This window comes from Pseudochaenichthys georgianus, chromosome 1 (genome assembly GCF_902827115.2).
Source record: "Pseudochaenichthys georgianus chromosome 1, fPseGeo1.2, whole genome shotgun sequence".
Taxonomy (NCBI): domain Eukaryota; kingdom Metazoa; phylum Chordata; class Actinopteri; order Perciformes; family Channichthyidae; genus Pseudochaenichthys; species Pseudochaenichthys georgianus.
Window position 1 is genome coordinate 23,344,580 of NC_047503.1, and position 16,482 is coordinate 23,361,061.

Here is a 16,482-nt window from a genome sequence, read left to right on the forward strand (position 1 = left end):
GGTCCTGCCAACATTTTCTCCTGTCCCGTGTGAGGTCCCGCAGAAGACTCTTCTGCCGGGGGTCCTGCCAACCCTATATCCCGTGCCGTTGGAGGTGCTACCGGGGCCCCTGCCAGCCCCATGTCCATCACCGGTCTCGCCGGGGTTCCTGCCAACTCCTGGTCCTTTTCCGTGGGGGATCCTGCCGAAGCCTGTCCGACCGGCTCCGGTTTCTGTCCGGCCGACACCGGGTCCTGCCCGATCTCCGGAACGGGCCCATCAGCGCTTTCCTGCCCGGCCTCCTGATCCTGTCCGGTCGACACCGGCTCGAGCCCGGCCCCCTGAGAGCCGCGGTCTTCGCCCTCGAGCCCGGCCCCCTGAGAGCCGCGGTCTTCGCCCTCGTGCCCGGCCCCCTGAGAGCCGCGGTCTTCGCCCTCGAGCCCGGCCCCCTGAGAGCCGCGGTCTTCGCCCTCGTGCCCGGCCCCCTGAGAGCCGCGGTCTTCGCCCTCGTGCCCGGCCCCCTGAGAGCTGCGGCCTTCGCCCTCGGGCCCGGCCCCCTGACTCTTCCTGCCGTTGCCTTCGCCCTCGGACCCGGGTCCCTGACTCTTCCTGCCGCTGCCTTCGGTCCTCCATGGTCCCCACCTTGGACTCTGTTTTGACCCCGGGCCGTCCGCCCGAGACCCCTTCCTGGTTCTCTGCCTTGTCCCCGGGCAGTCCGCCCGAATCCCCCTTTTTGGACTGTACCTTGCCCCCCGGGCCGTCCGCCCGAGACCCCTTCCTGGTCCTCCGCTGTGTTCCTGGGCTGTCAGCCCAAGACCCGTCCTCCGGACCCCCTCCGCCCACCCTGCTTGGGGTTTTGGACTTTTTTGTTTTGTTTTTTTTAGGGACGTCTGGAATCCGTCCCTTGAGGGGGGGGTTCTGTCACAATGCACATGTTATGTCACGTTTGTAGTTTTGTCTGTGTTGGTGTTTTTCTTGTCTTTGGGTTTCCTGTCTTATTGTGTTAAGTGTTCACCCCCGTTTCCTGCCTGTCTGCTTTCTGTCTGTTTCCCTCCCGGATTACCCGATTGTGTTCACCTGTTGTCCTTGTGTTTCTCCTCCCCTGCCCGGCTGTTTCTCGTTGTCATGATTACCCCTTCTTGTATTTAGTCTTGTCTCTGTCTGTGTTCAGTGTTGGGTCATTGTTTGTTGGTGACGGAGTTCACCGGAGAGTGTTCTGTTCTGTATCCTTGGAATAAAGGGTTTCTCAAGAGTTATCTGCATTTGGGTCCTGCTTCCTTCACTCATCCGTGACAATAACTTTGTATTATTAGTGTAGGACACTTGTGTACAACATCTGAAGATGTGTAGTTTTATTCATGCTTTCACATAATTTTACAGCATATTGCTATACTATTTCAGACTCAGTATTTACATTCTTACATTCAAAATTCAATCCAAATCAGTAATATCTTTAAAAACTACAAGTCCTTTTATATCAGCTGTGCACCGTTATGGTGTAAATATAACCTATCTATGAATTATATCAAATGTAAAAGTCAGCCGAATTAGTGTTGATACTGCAAGGAGAAATTGAAGATGTTGTTTAATTGATATATTTATGATCCACGTCAAGTATTCAGTTTCGGCGGCATTTCTTCAGTTTTTCCAAAGGTCTTCTCATCAGGGCTCAATAAATAAAGAACTACGGCAGATCTGTAATATGTAATGCAGCCGAACCGTGTATTACAATGCCGTTATGTGATGACTTTCAAAGAGAAAAGCAAGAGCACTCGGAATTAAGTATTTTATTCTTTTAAAATGTTTTCTGGATTTCATATAATATAAACACCAAATCCAAGCATGCTTTGCGGCTAAAACATCCAATCAGCGTAGCTGAGGATCTTGGGTAATCGCTCGAAATGCCTACGTCTGTTTCCGGTTATTTTTATTTTGAATTTCAGTTCCTGACGAATGCCAAAAAAGCCAGAGATTATGGAATTAAACCAATAAATAAAAGCAAGGATACTTGTGTGTTATTGGTGAGTAAATAACAGTGTGTTACTTTGAAAAGAATAACAAATTAGATGGAAAAAAAGATTTTAAAAATACGAGGCTCTGAGCCCCATGTATTTTCCTCACAGACGACAACACTAAAGGTCTAAAATAAAGACCTAAATGAATATTTGGGATGTTCTTGCCTTTAGATTCTCCCAATAAGTCCAAGTACAGAGGGTGACTTTGCTGTGAAAAAACACATTTCCACCAAAAAAACGTTAGCAACCATGTGTACACATTCATGAAGTAATCTTCGTCATAACTAGCAAACTAAACATCATGTACATGTACTGCACAATTAATCAGAAATAAAAACTCATTACTCGCATAAAATGACATCAAAACGCATTTTAATGGCCAAATGAACCTTAAAATAGGCATTTTCCACCGAGAATAACACGAAGGTCGGCCATCGTTGTTGATCACGTGGTCTATGAAGGTCTATGGGACGCCCTGACCGTAGAAGCCTGACGGGCAAGGGGTACCCTGTACGTAATATAGCGACGGGGAGGGGCCCTGACCGTCCGTCAATATGTGACGGGATGGGAGTGAGAACGTGCACACGCACACACGCACACACACACACACACACACACACACACACACACACACACACACACACACACACACACACACACACACACACACACACACACACACACACACACACACACTTCACTGTGCACTGCTGAATGATGTATGTGCAGAGTTTGACCCTTGAAGGCTGTTTCTTCTGCTCTGAAATGGAATATATTTGTTACATATTAATAGAATTTTAGATTATTTGATTTGATTTTGGATTTGTGAATGGGAGAAGTAGTATATGGAAAACATACCAAACATTAATTATTCAAAGTAAAGTGTTTTATGTTACATACGGTAATACTAAGGAGGCATAGGCCTATATGATGATATCATGTTTGACATTATTGATATTAAAAAAGTGATTTGTTTTCCATGTCATTCGTGTGTTATTTATTTGTAAGCTCCAAGTTATTTATTTGTAAGCTCCAAATCCAAATGTTTCCCTCAATGGCCTTTGTGCTCTGGCATGTGGCCTTTGCGCCCTGAACAAATGTGTAACACCAAAGGCCAAATGGCCTTGCCTCTAAAATGACGAAATTCCAAGCCTGGTGCATAGCCGTTGAAATATATATGCCAATAGCTTCCGTTATTTATTTTGGTCTCTCGGCTTTCATCATGTCTATTTGCTTCTTAAAAACAGCGGGGATAAGTTGTTGAACTGCTGTTGTCTTTCGCCGGGCTCCGGTGATTGGCAAATCTGGGTGATGCCTTCTGATATGATTTAGCATGTTTGGCGTGTGTTACCATTATCATACCGCACTGCTGTCGAACAACGCCGACACACCGTCCTCCCGATCCACCACTCGCACTCCATCGTTATTGTAGTCCAAAGGGAACCCGAAATGTTCCCACACAGCTGATTTAAAAGAAGCAGGTGGGTTCTAGCTCCTGTGTGTTATCTGAAATCGCCATACTAACTTAACTTCTTCTTGTAATGTGTTCGCTTTGTTGTGTTTTCTTCTTGTTCTTCATTTGTTGTTTAAGGGCGGCTGGCAAACAGCTTTTAGGTGCAATACCGCCCCGTGGATTATATATAGTGTAATGGATACTGCCCTGGGTTTTTCCCTTCATAAACAAAGGCGTATTCGTCGTGTGACTGCATATGCCGAACCGTGACGGTTCGGGACAAATACGGATACCGTGGGTGTTTCTCAATCTCGAGTAAAGCTGCTCCAGAGCCACTATTTCACGCATATTACGTCATTGAGTGCCGCCGAAGTACTGTTCCCATGTCCAGCATACTTGGAATTCTACCGAGCCCGGCGTACTTCGTTTGGAGAAATTTCGAGGCTGCACATGTGTAGACTCCGCGGTCTTAAAATCCCCACAATGCTTTGGGCACGGACCAATTTCCCCAAATCTGTGGCGGAAAATGTAAGGCGGGGCCTCTCATATGACGCACACTTGCTCGCCTGTTCCACTCTTCGTCAAGCATACTACGTCAGCGAGAGCCGCCGAAGGACTGTTCCAATGTCCAGCATACTTGGAATTCTACCGGGGGTGCGTCACTTCGGTTAAATCATGGGTTAAATGGATTCCTTGCGTCCCTCACTTGCGTCGTTTCCCTGCGACTAGTCCCTCCCACCAGGGAAGCATGGAGAGACGCAAGGAAACTACGAGAAGCAGGGAAATTAGTTTTAAGAGCAATGGGACATCATTTCCTCCGGAGCGTCACGTGAAGTGACGTCCGTTTGTGATGACGCTGCACAGCTGATCGTCTGACAGCAGCCAGATCAGTGCATGCGCTGCATCGTCCAATCAGTGAGCGATACACAGTAAGTTGTTGCACTAACAGCTTCATCAACACCCTCTCTTTCAGGCAGGGCCGACCCTCGGCATAGGCAGTATAGGCGAATGCTAAGGGCGCATCAACCCATAGGGGGAGCCGAAAATTGGGGAAAAAAAAATGTTAGAAATTCAAAAAATGTTTTTTTTAAATTTCATAACACACTTTCCCGATTTTGGATCAACAAAGTACATCTTATTATCTTATACTAACAGAACTACGCCTATATTGCGTACAGCGATGGCACCCTCCCCCCCCAAAAAAATCAAGTTGAACTGCCCCAGTCCCAGTAAAAAACAGAGGTTTATGTGAAATTGTTCTTTTTTTTAAATAATGGTTTTAGTGTGCAATTATAGGTTTTAATTTTGTATTTGTGTTAATTTAAAATATATCAAACTCCCAAAAAACGTATACAGCTTCTGTGTGCTTTTATTAACAATGGAATGTACTGTGTAAGCGGCCGCGGGAGGGAGAGCTTTAGAGAGCTCTCTCCCGAAAGACTGAGAGGCTCTGATAACCTTGGATGGACAGTTTGAAAGGGGAGTAATTTGTAAAATATCCATAAAGAAAAAGAAAATCTGTTTACAGTTCTGTTTCATATGGGTGTTGAGAGATCTATCCATAGATCTCCTAATGTTGCTCTTAAAGTGCACCAGATTGATGCGTTTAACTTCAATATTAAAAAAAAGTCTTCCCGGGGGAACATGCCCCACGGAAACCGCTAGAGGAGGTTAGGTCCCCCCCCCACACTTAAATCATATTCACATGGATAGGAAACTAAATTGCACACATCTTGTGTCCATATCTTTCTGTTTTGGTGGTCATGCCACAACCGTGCATGTGCGAGTCATAGTGAGTGTCTGCATTTGGGGGGGGGGGCTAAAATCTTGCCTAGGGCAGCAAATTGGTCAGGGCCGGCCCTGCTTTCAGGCCCCGTACGTGTAATGAATCAATTGTAATTCATCATGGAAAATATCAAACAAGGACATAATGCTTACAATGTGTGGCGCACAAATATAATAGGCTAAAATTCAATGCAAATATTTTGATCTCTGAAAGTGTTATTATGATGTCCAACCATTGACGGATCAATCACATCCAAAATGTTATCTAATTTATTAGCTTCAATAACTCTCACTGATAAGTAAAGGAGCATAGAGGGAAGGTACATCAATCCAAGTTCCCAATCATTTATTGACTTGTTAAGTGCTGTTTTAACTTCACACGTTTATTTTTGGATTAATTGTTGCCAACAGTCATACTGGGGTATTCAGTCCATCTCGCCAAAAGCCTGATACCTGTCCTGATACCTATTACATTTCAGAAAATTGTGAAAAAGGTATTTTAAATATTTCTAGCGCCCAATATAACATCAGCAAGTTTTGACCGAACATATATCCAGTAGATATTAATTTCACTATCACATAAGACATACTGTACGTTCACATCAGCTTATCTTTACTGTATGAATGTGACTTTTGTATTTTGTATTTGTTATAATAATATGGCAGGATCCAGGCTATTTAATCACAATTCCCAACAAAGCCGACTTTCAAAGTTCCTAATTCACTTCCCGTGTTGCTGCTGTCTTTCTGTTTGACGCAGTGCTGGCATGCAGCATGCAGACAGTTCGCCTGTCATGGTGCTTTCAACCTGGATCTTGCTGGAATAAGATGAATGTTGTATAATTCGAAGACTGGCTTCGATTCTGCACTTCTGCATTTTTGTGGAAAGATACAAATTGTAGTAATATTTAATGGCTGAGATTAGGCCCGTCATGTAAAACAGAGCCGACCTGGTTGTTAATCAGAATGATGACATGACTGCAGGTTTCGTGTTTGATCATCATAACAGTACATTTCACCTCTGTCCATCAGTGTCAGGGGTCTATTAGGAAGGCACAGAAGCATTTCCTATTCCATGTATTGAAAGGATGATGCGATTATCTTACTGAATTTAAAATACATATTTAAATAAGGAAATTATGAATTACTAGCTGCAATGGGTCCTTTATGTGTGAGTACTTTGTAAATGCCTGTGTGTCATATCTCGGAAGATTATTTAAGTTAGCTTTGTCCTGTCTTTGTGTCGTCTCTTCCTGTTTTTTTGGAAAAGTAACCCCGCCGGTGTGTCACCCGTGTCTGTGATTGTCTACCCGGCCCTGATTGTGTCCCCCTGTACCCCCTAACCTTGTGTTTATATTGTCCTGGTCTCCCTTTGTCTTGTGCCAGTTCATCTTGTTATGTCACGTAGACTACCAGCATCTTTAGCCAAGCCAGGAACATTGATTTGCCTTTTTCCTCTATTGAGTGTTTTTGTTTTATTAGCTGTGTTACATTTTCCTCTAGTGTTTTAGTTGTTCCACACCTTAGGTGACGTTTTCCTCTATCGAGTGATATATTTTTTTTAATAAGTAAACTGTGCCAAACCCAGTAAAGAACCTTATTTTGAAAAAACAACTTTTGTATCGAGTTTTGGGTTCATGCCTCAGAGTTCGGTTTTGACACTGTACATTATAAAATGAGAGAGAGATATATTTGTGTTCCACCAGAAAAGAATGATGCCATGGTCTTGTTAGGTATTGATCAGCTCTTAAATGATGCCAGGATGAAATACGCCATCGCTCACTGTCTTTGAGCTCACTGACATGTGACGCCTCTGCCCTTTACTTGTCTATTACTTAGTACTTATCTAAGAGTGGAGGGAAAGTTCCTTTCTTTAGCACCTACATTTTGGTTCCTTCCAATCCTTTATTGGGGTTTAGTTTTATCTACAGTGAACCCGGGGATTTCTCTGTTTTCTTAAAACTATGTTGCAAGACAGTTTAAAAGGGGTTCACACTTTTACATGCTTTGTATTGTTTTTAAACACAGAATGCAATGGAACTTCAACAGTCAACAGCTAAGGTTAACTGTCACCCCTGTCTGGTTTCAACACAAATTCGTTTTTTTTGTTCATTATCCAGTGGCTGCTAGGGGGCGATAGGGCGCCGCCCTCACTAAACCATTAAAATAATACAATTCAATAACATGCTTTAACCACCAGGTGTCCCTTTCTATCAGCTCTGCACCTTTATGGTGTAAATATAACCTATCTACCAATTATATCAAATATAAAAGTCAGCTGAATTAGTGTTGATACTGCAAGGAGACGTATTGTGTGAAAAGAAATGTAAGATGTTGTTTAATTGCTTATATATTTATGATCCACATCACGTATTCAGTTTTGGCAGCAGTTCTCCTGTTTGTCTAGAAGTCTTCTCAGCAGGGCTCTATAAATAGAGAATTACGGAAGATATGTAATATTTAACACTCTGGGTTTAACCCGCGCCGGCGCGTCCAGGTGCGCATAATTTTACGTAATTAATCATATATTTTCGATTATAAGGAGTAGAAACATGATTCAGATATCCGCAGAATTGCTGGAAGCCAATATGGCCGCTCAAAGCAGCTTGACTTTACACTGTGTGGGATTGGTGGATTCGTGTGTCCGTCAAGGAAATCTCAGCCGGCAGACATCATGGTCTGAAATGACCAATGGACATCGAGAAATCACTAAGGACCTACCCACCAAGTAAAAAAAACAAACCACGTGTCTCCCATCAGTTTACGTCTGTGTGGAGAGAGCGAGAGACAGAGAAAATGGCTAAAAAAAGTTGACGACTTCACGAGAGATTTACTTTGTAAATGTAATCAGTTACTGATTACTGATTACATGGCTCTGAAAGTAATCCGAATACAGTTACAGTTACGTGCCTTAATCAGGCAATCAGATTACTTTTGGATTACTTTCTTTTTCCTGGATATGTTTTGGTGAACAGGAGACACAAAAAGCAAAAGGAAACTGAACGTGTTTTTACTGTTTTAATGGCTTATCAAGAGCACACTGAAACATCACATCTGAAACCATGTAACATAATACACGTTTTGGGGATGAAGCTTGGGATGTGAGGAGTGAGGGACAGGGCTTAGAACGAGCGTGTCGCCTTCTGTCCTGCCAGTGTTGGCATATATACACACACACGATTTAAATGCAGACTTTTGTTCCTCCATGTTTCGTTGTTATTGTTTCACTGAGCAAGCGGACCCGCGATTTTTTTTCAAACGCTTTTTTGGTCCATCTGCGGCGGTAATAGGTTTTGTGGGCTGTGATGATTCGGCTGTACCTACTGTAGCAGTGGCCGCAGATTAATTATATTAATTTAACAGTTTGGTTTAAACCGCTAAGTCCGACAACACCACCCTGGGAATTTCACCCAGGGAAATGTGACAAGTTTTAAGTCACTAGGACACACAGGTTCGGTTACTCATAGAACAAGAGACGTGGTTAAATTATCAAAAATAGAACAGTTTATTTATACAATAGTAAAAATATACAATTTATAAAAACCGTCACACAGGGCTATATCCAAAAGGGAGAGAACGAACAAGGAGGGCTGAGGCTTACCAGTGGGGGAGAGGGTCAACGAATGAGTAGAGGGATCCCACAAAAACAAACTTAAGTCACCCCGGTCACACGTGTTCCACACTCACACAATCACACGGAGAAAAGATCCAAAAACTCGGGGCAAGCACAGCACACGGAAAGGGGGAAGCCACCACCTCGGACACCAATACCACCACCTTCAGCTCTCAGTAACTAAAAGAGGAAAACAAGGGAAAACAGGAATAAGTGGGGGACAAAAACACAGAATGACTCAAAATGAAATAAAGCAAAATTAGCCGCAGCCATACGGGCAATCCTGCGGCATAAAGAAAACCTAAACCAAAATCATATAAACAAACAATGAATTGAGCAAAGATATATCGAAACTAATTAAGTATAAAATAAACCAAAAGAAAACCAAGAAAAATAGGAATAAACAAAAATAAACTATTAATGAAAAGGAACAAAAGTAAACAAAATAGTTTGAATTGGTGAAGGAAAGATAATAATAATATTAATGTTCAGGAAAAGTGTGGTGAATTGACTGAACAAATCGCTGTACATACCGATCAGGCAGAGAGGAGAGAGTTTCATGCTCTCTACGTTACAGCTACTTGACGGGCATCGCCAGGAAGACCCTCCGCTATACAAAACAAAACGTGACTACACGTAAGTATGATAGAGAATTGTGAAACTTTACCTGAAGCCAGCCATTCCCTACAACATACCTACGCCGGTGGCGGAAGCAAAACACGGCAAAAACGGAAGTGGGTAGGTCTGGGCACCAGCAAACAAGAGGCCGCCATCTAGAAGCCTCTGCCCCTTTATAGGGTGCCCCCTGGCGGTGATAGGCTAAAAGGAATATGCCTTACAACACTATGTACTGCTCATCCTGCTACAATCTACCCCCCCCATTTTCATCGTCGCCCCGACGATGTACAAATCAAGCCCAGGTTAGCTAACCTAGGCCCAAGGTCTAAAGATGACAGACACAGAGTTAGACACCAGACCAGGAGAGTTTTCAGCCACAGGCGCCAATTCTCCCAACGCTCTAGGGAGATGATGGACATTAGGATGCTGCCCAGCGGTTAACCGTGGTGTCCGTCGCAAGGTCACTGCGCTAGAATCAGGACAAGTGGATGTAGGGATAGCCAAGCGAGGGGAAGGCAATTCTGGCATGGCAGCGAGAGCTACCGAAGGACCGGCCTCAATGGAGGCTTCGTCCGATGGTGGAGGCAGCCACCAAGGGGTTTCTTGGGTCACGACAGCTGATCTGGTAAAAGGACGATTCGGAGCTTCATTTCTTGAAACCCACAGGTCACCATCAAAGGAAAGCTCATCATCTGACTCTGGTGAGTCAGGAGGAATTGAGAGAGGGACAGGGACATCATCTGGAGAGTGTGTGCCAATCACAGCTTTCAACAAAGTGCGGTGGACCCGTTTGATTTTGGTCAGGTCGTTTGCAGGTGCAATCGTGTACACCGAACCGCCGTTTGGTGCTTTCACGACTATATACCTGACAGAACTCCAAATATCCCTGATCTTATGGCGCCCTCTTGCACCACAATCTCGCAACCAAACTAACTGGCCTTCGTTCAATGGGACATCTTTGACATACTGGTCATGGCACATTTTTCTGCGCTCTGCTGCAGTTTTTAACCTGTCTTGAGCTCCTTCAAAGGCAATTTGCAACTTTACCTGATGCTCCTGAATCCACTCATGGACAGGACCACCGACTGGATCAGGGACTCTACCCAACAGAAAATCAACTGGGAGCCTGGGCTCTTGTCCAAACAACAAGAATGGAGATTCACCAGTTGACTGATGGGGAGTAGTGTTGTACGAATACAGTAGTTGTGGCAAGCAGGAGTTCAAATCCCGTTTCCGAGACACAGGGAGAGTACGCAGCAAGTTGTGAAGGGTTCGGTTGAACCGTTCACATTGACCATTGCCTGCCGGATGGTAGGGATTGTGCGCGATTTCTCAATGTTATAGAGGCTGCAAAGTTGTTGAATAAGAATGCTCTCAAAGTTCCGGCCTTGGTCTGAATGTATACGGGCTGGGACACCAAACTTTGAAAACCATTCTGTGACCAGAACTTGAGCTACAGTGGAGGCTCGTTGGTCACGGGTGGCACAAGCCAAAGTGTACTTGCTAAAAATGTCTGTAATTACAAGGACATTTTCCAACCTACTATAGGTGGGCTCCAAGACAGTGAAGTCAATGGCTAGAATTTCATTGGGTCTCGAAGCCAGCAAGTGTCCCATGGGAGCACGAGCCGCTGGTCGAGTGTCCTTGGCAATTTGACACCTTTCACAACTGCTGCACCAATGTACCACCTCAGAGGACATACCTGGCCAGTAACACCGCTGCCTAAGTAGCTCCAAGGTTATTTCAATACCTTGGTGGCCATGCCTCTGGTGGACTTCGGTGAGCACCTGCTCTCTCAAAACAGCTGGCAAAAGCAGCTGCAGAACTGCTTCAGCCCCATCAGAGCGAAATATCTGACGATAGAGGACCCCACTCCTCTCAACTAACCGGTCCCATTGACGGAGCAGTGCCAATGCTTGCCGGGACAACTGCTTCCTCTCATCATTGCTGGGACGCTGCCTCCTTCTCCAGAACACCAAGAGTTCCTGAAGGACGGGGTCGGCTTGCTGAAGTGCCTCCATATCAGACTGTGTATGATGAGGCAAGGCTATGACAGCTGCTTGGGTTGCCTGTGCCACTGGCAAGGCTTGCCGTAAAGGCAAGGGGAGCGAGGTGCTAGGGAGCATAGCTTCAAGATCTTGCACCCCTGGTGGGTGATGACGGGACAGGGCATCAGCATTTCCATTACTTCTACCCGAGCGGTACTTAATCTCAAAATCGAAAGACGCAAGTTGGGCTGGCCAACGTTGTTCAGTGGCTCCAAGCTTTGCTGTGGACAGGTGGCTAAGGGGATTGTTGTCAGTGAAGACAACACATTTATGACCAAGCAGATATTCCCTAAATTTCTCAGTCATGGCCCACTTGAGCCCCAAGAACTCCAGCCTCATAGAGCTGTAGTTGGCAGAATTGCGTTCAGTGGGCCTCAGACCTCTGCTGGCATAAGCTATGGGCCTGACCTTACCACCTTGCTCCTGTGATAGCACAGCTCCGAGGCCACCAAAGCTTGCGTCGACCTCCAGAATGAATGGGAGGGAGAAGTCGGCATAGGCAAGCACAGGTGCCGTGGTGAGCTTTGTCTTGAGAGCCTCAAAGCTCCTATGACACTCCTCAGTCCAGTTCCCAGCGATTTCACGCTCTGATCTCCTTTTGGACTTGGTGCCTCCCAACTCAGCCACCAACGTATGTAGAGGGGCCGCCAATTTGGCAAAGCCCTCCACAAACCTACGGTAGTAACTGGCAAAACCAAGGAACGACCGCAGTCCAGAGAAGGTAGTGGGGGGCTGCCAACAGGCTACCACCTCCTGTTTGCTGGGATCAGTAGAGACACCCTGGTCAGAAATCACATGGCCCAGGTAACGCACCTCTCGCTGGAAGAAAGCACACTTTGATAGCTTAGCCTTTAAGCCCTCATGCTGTAGCCTTCTCAGCACGACCTCCAACCTCTCAAGATGTTGATCCACTGTGGAAGAGAATACCACAATGTCATCAAGGTATAAAAGCAAAGATTGGCATTGTTGGTCCCCAAAGATCCGCTGCATCAATCTTTGGAAGGTGCCAGGAGCATTGCAGAGTCCAAAGGGCAACCGATTCCACTCAAAGAGGCCAAACGGGGTGCAAAACGCAGTTTTTGACCGGTCTGCTTCTGCAACTGGTACCTGGTTATACCCACTGGCTAAATCCATAGTGGAAAACCAGCAGGCACCGGTCAGCGCATCAAGGGACTCTTCGATTCGAGGGAGAGGAAAAGCATCTTTCCTGGTTTTGCTGTTCAGCTGCCTGTAGTCTACGCACATGCGCAGGCTGCCATCTTTCTTTTTCACTAGCACGATGGGGGATGCGTAGGGGCTGCAACTCTCTCTTATGATCTGTGATTCAAGAAGTTGGTTGATGTGCTCCTTCACTACCTCATACTCAGACGGGGGAATGCGCCTATAGCGTTGCTTCACGGGGACGTCATCAAGAAGAGGGATGTCATGAGAGATCAAGGTGGTGCAACCTAAGTCCCCTTCGTGAGCAGAAAAGACAGATGTGTGCTTTGTCAAAAGAGACCATACCTTAACCTGTTCTTCAGCAGGCAAGGAAGACAGGTCCAGAGCATCCAGCTGGTCAGGCACAGAGGGAAAGGCAGCCTGGGATGCCACTCTGGCCACACTAGATGGTACTTCGGTGACACCAACAGGCAAGTTAACCAGCCGAACTTCATCGAGTGTGCCTACCAGTGTGCGGGGATAGAGCAACACGTCTACGGAGCCCACGTTCACAATAGGAATATAGGCGGTGCCCCTTTCCACCCGAACCAGAGCTGGAGAGGCAAGCAATCCAGCCGGAAGACCCGAATCCAAGGGCTCAAATAACACAGTGCCACTTGAGTACTGCTCTGAGCATGTGGCTGCAACAATCTTCATCATGCCACCAGGGATACGACAAGCCTTCCTTCCACGCACTTTTACCCCTCCTGAGACGCCAGGGGGGGGCTGCACACTGGACTGATGGCATTTTTGCAAAGCCTCAAGGAATGACTGGGGGGCCTCAGATACAGGAGGTTAGGAAAACAAGGCCAACCCATGCTGTCCAAAGAGCTCTTGATAACATCTGCGGATGATGTTCATCCCCAAGATACCAGGGACTGCAGAAGAGACACCACCGGGGGGGTCCTTGACCACCAACACGCCACAGCTTGCCATTACCTTTCCACATAGCTCAACGTCCAGCTCCAAGTAGCCGATGTAAGGGATGGCTAACCCATTGGCTGCCCTGAGCTGCAGCCAGTGACAAGATTGAAGCTTCTCTTGGCCCCAAGGCTCAAAGTGCTGAAGGAAAAAGCTCTGTGACGGTGGACACCATGGACCCAGTATCCACCAAGCAAGGAACCATAACTCCCCCCATGCTGACATCTAAATGTGGACAAGACGACATGAGCTTAAAAGCCTCATCTGAGCCTGTGGCTCTGTAATTCGGCGGGCGCTAGTTTTCCGATGGCTGAGTGAAACGGCGCTGCCCGCTAGACTGTTGAGCAGGTGAGGACGGTCGAGCACGAGGAGCAGTACGTACCCCATCGCACTCTCTGGCTAAATGACCGGGTAGCTGGCAATGTCTGCAAATGATGGGGCCCCTATAGGGAGGGTGACTGCGCAGCTGAGAGTCCTGGAAACGAGAAATGTTTTGAGTAAGTGTGTTAAGCTGCTCTTGCTGGAGTTTTAGCATCTCTCTCATCTCACTCAGTTCAGACACCTGAGGACCACCCTGAACTCCATACTGCAGACCAAGAACTGAAGGGACAGAGTGACTACGGCCCCTATTAGCACCAGGCAAACCCTCCCGCTCCCACCTGATTGCTTCCGCCCTGGCATCAAGTAATGCTGCAGTAGGTTGCCGACGTACAAACTGTTTTAACTCACGTCGCAATGCACCGTCAATGACATGCTCTACAAATTGGTCGCGCAGCAAAACCTCTGCATTAGGAATGTTGTCAGGCGCCCGCTGCTTCACAGATGACATAAGACTAAGCAACGCAAGGGAGAATTCCTGCAAAGTCTCCCCTTCTTGCTGTCGTCGGGAGAAGAAAGCCTCTTGTAAAGCTACGTAAGAATCAGAACAACCATACAGCTCTTGCAACACAGCAAGGACTTTAACAGGGTCTTCCCGCTCAGCACTTGAACGGTATTTTATCTCATCACGGGCCTCTCCTTCGAGATGGTCAAACAGGAAAAATGCCTGATCGGATATAGCCAAACGGCGCGCTCTCATAGAAGCCTGTATTTCCTCAATCCATTCACTCAAACCTATTCCTGATCTTCCCCTAAACATGGGACATTTCCTGTCTCGGGGCACAAAAACCAGTCTCTCCGCTGAAAGGGCACTAGCATGGGAAAGAGCAGAAGGTGGCGGAGCAGCAAGGAGAGGTGCAGCACTAGGTCCAGGCACCGCCACAGCCTGTTCCTGCCACAGCCTCTCATTGTCTGCTTTCAACTGGGCAACTAAATCCCTCAATTCTTGTAACTCTTCCTCCATAGCTACACCGTTCCTAATTTAAATGGGGAGATGGGCAACAAATGGACAGGAAATACACGACAAATAACACTGTGACTTAACACAGGTCCACAAGAAACCAGCTGCTGTTTTGCTTCGGAACACAATATAAAACAATTATTTAAAGGCGTAAAACAATTGTTTCTTACAACCACAAAAACAAAGAACAATTGAAACACACGTCTCTGTTCAAGCAAAGAGTAAATCCTGCCGACAACGCCAGTTTGTAGCAGTGGCCGCAGAATAATTATATTAATTTAACAGTTTGGTTTAAACCGCTAAGTCCGACAACGCCACCCTGGGAATTTCACCCAGGGAAATGTGACAAGTTGTAAGTCACTAGGACACACAGGTTCGGTTACTCATAGAACAAGAGACGTGGTTAAATTATCAAAAATAGAACAGTTTATTTATACAATAGTAAAAATATACAATTTATAAAAACCATCACACAGGGCTATATCCAAAAGGGAGAGAACGAACAAGGGGGGCTGAGGCTTACCAGTGGGGGAGAGGGTCAACGAATGAGTAGAGGGATCCCACAAAAACAAACTTAAGTCACCCCGGTCACACGTGTTCCACACTCACACAATCACACGGAGAAAAGATCCAAAAACTCGGGGCAAGCACAGCACACGGAAAGGGGGAAGCCACCACCTCGGACACCAATACCACCACCTTCAGCTCTCAGTAACTAAAAGAGGAAAACAAGGGAAAACAGGAATAAGTGGGGGACAAAAACACAGAATGACTCAAAATGAAATAAAGCAAAATTAGCCGCAGCCATACGGGCAATCCTGCGGCATAAAGAAAACCTAAACCAAAATCATAGAAACAAACAATGAATTGAGCAAAGATATATCGAAACTAATTAAGTATAAAATAAACCAAAAGAAAACCAAGAAAAATAGGAATAAACAAAAATAAACTATTAATGAAAAGGAACAAAAGTAAACAAAATAGTTTGAATTGGTGAAGGAAAGAATAACTAAACAGGAGTTAGCCCAGCAGTCCAGTCACTAGAATCCCACTAAGGGGAGCGGACCTATAGTGCAGAGTAGGCCACGCTAAACCGGCCCAAACACAGTAGCCAAAAGCGAACAATCTAAGTAGTGTCCAGTAGCACAGGATCAGTAGGGCAGGTGATGATACTGCCGTAGGCAATGCCAAACCGGACCAGACATGATAGCCAGACGCAGACAATCTACTAGAACTTAGCAGCACACAGGATCAGCAGTACGGGTGATGACCCTGCGTCAGAAACCCGTCTCTTTTCGGTGCAGCAAAACAGCAGCGGTTCTTTAAAGCCTTAGCTTGGCCCTAGATTAACAATAAACACACAAGTATAATATTAATGTTCAGGAAAGGTGTGGTGAATTGACTGAACAAATCGCTGTACATACCGATCAGGCAGAGAGGAGAGAGTTCCATGCTCTCTATGTTACAGCTACTTGACGGGCATCGCCAGGAAGACCCTCCGCTATACAAAA

The 16,482-nt window shown here is 46.0% G+C and overlaps 1 long non-coding RNA gene across 1 annotated transcript; it reads right to left on the minus strand.

Annotated features, from left to right (window-relative positions):
* Positions 1–8,327: 8,327 nt before the first annotated feature.
* On the minus strand, positions 8,328–15,801 carry LOC139434566 (uncharacterized). Its single transcript, XR_011643886.1, has 3 exons — positions 15,495–15,801; positions 9,379–9,455; positions 8,328–9,025 (listed from the first exon to the last, which is right to left on the minus strand). It is a non-coding gene; the product is annotated as an uncharacterized lncRNA (long non-coding RNA).
* Positions 15,802–16,482: the final 681 nt, after the last annotated feature.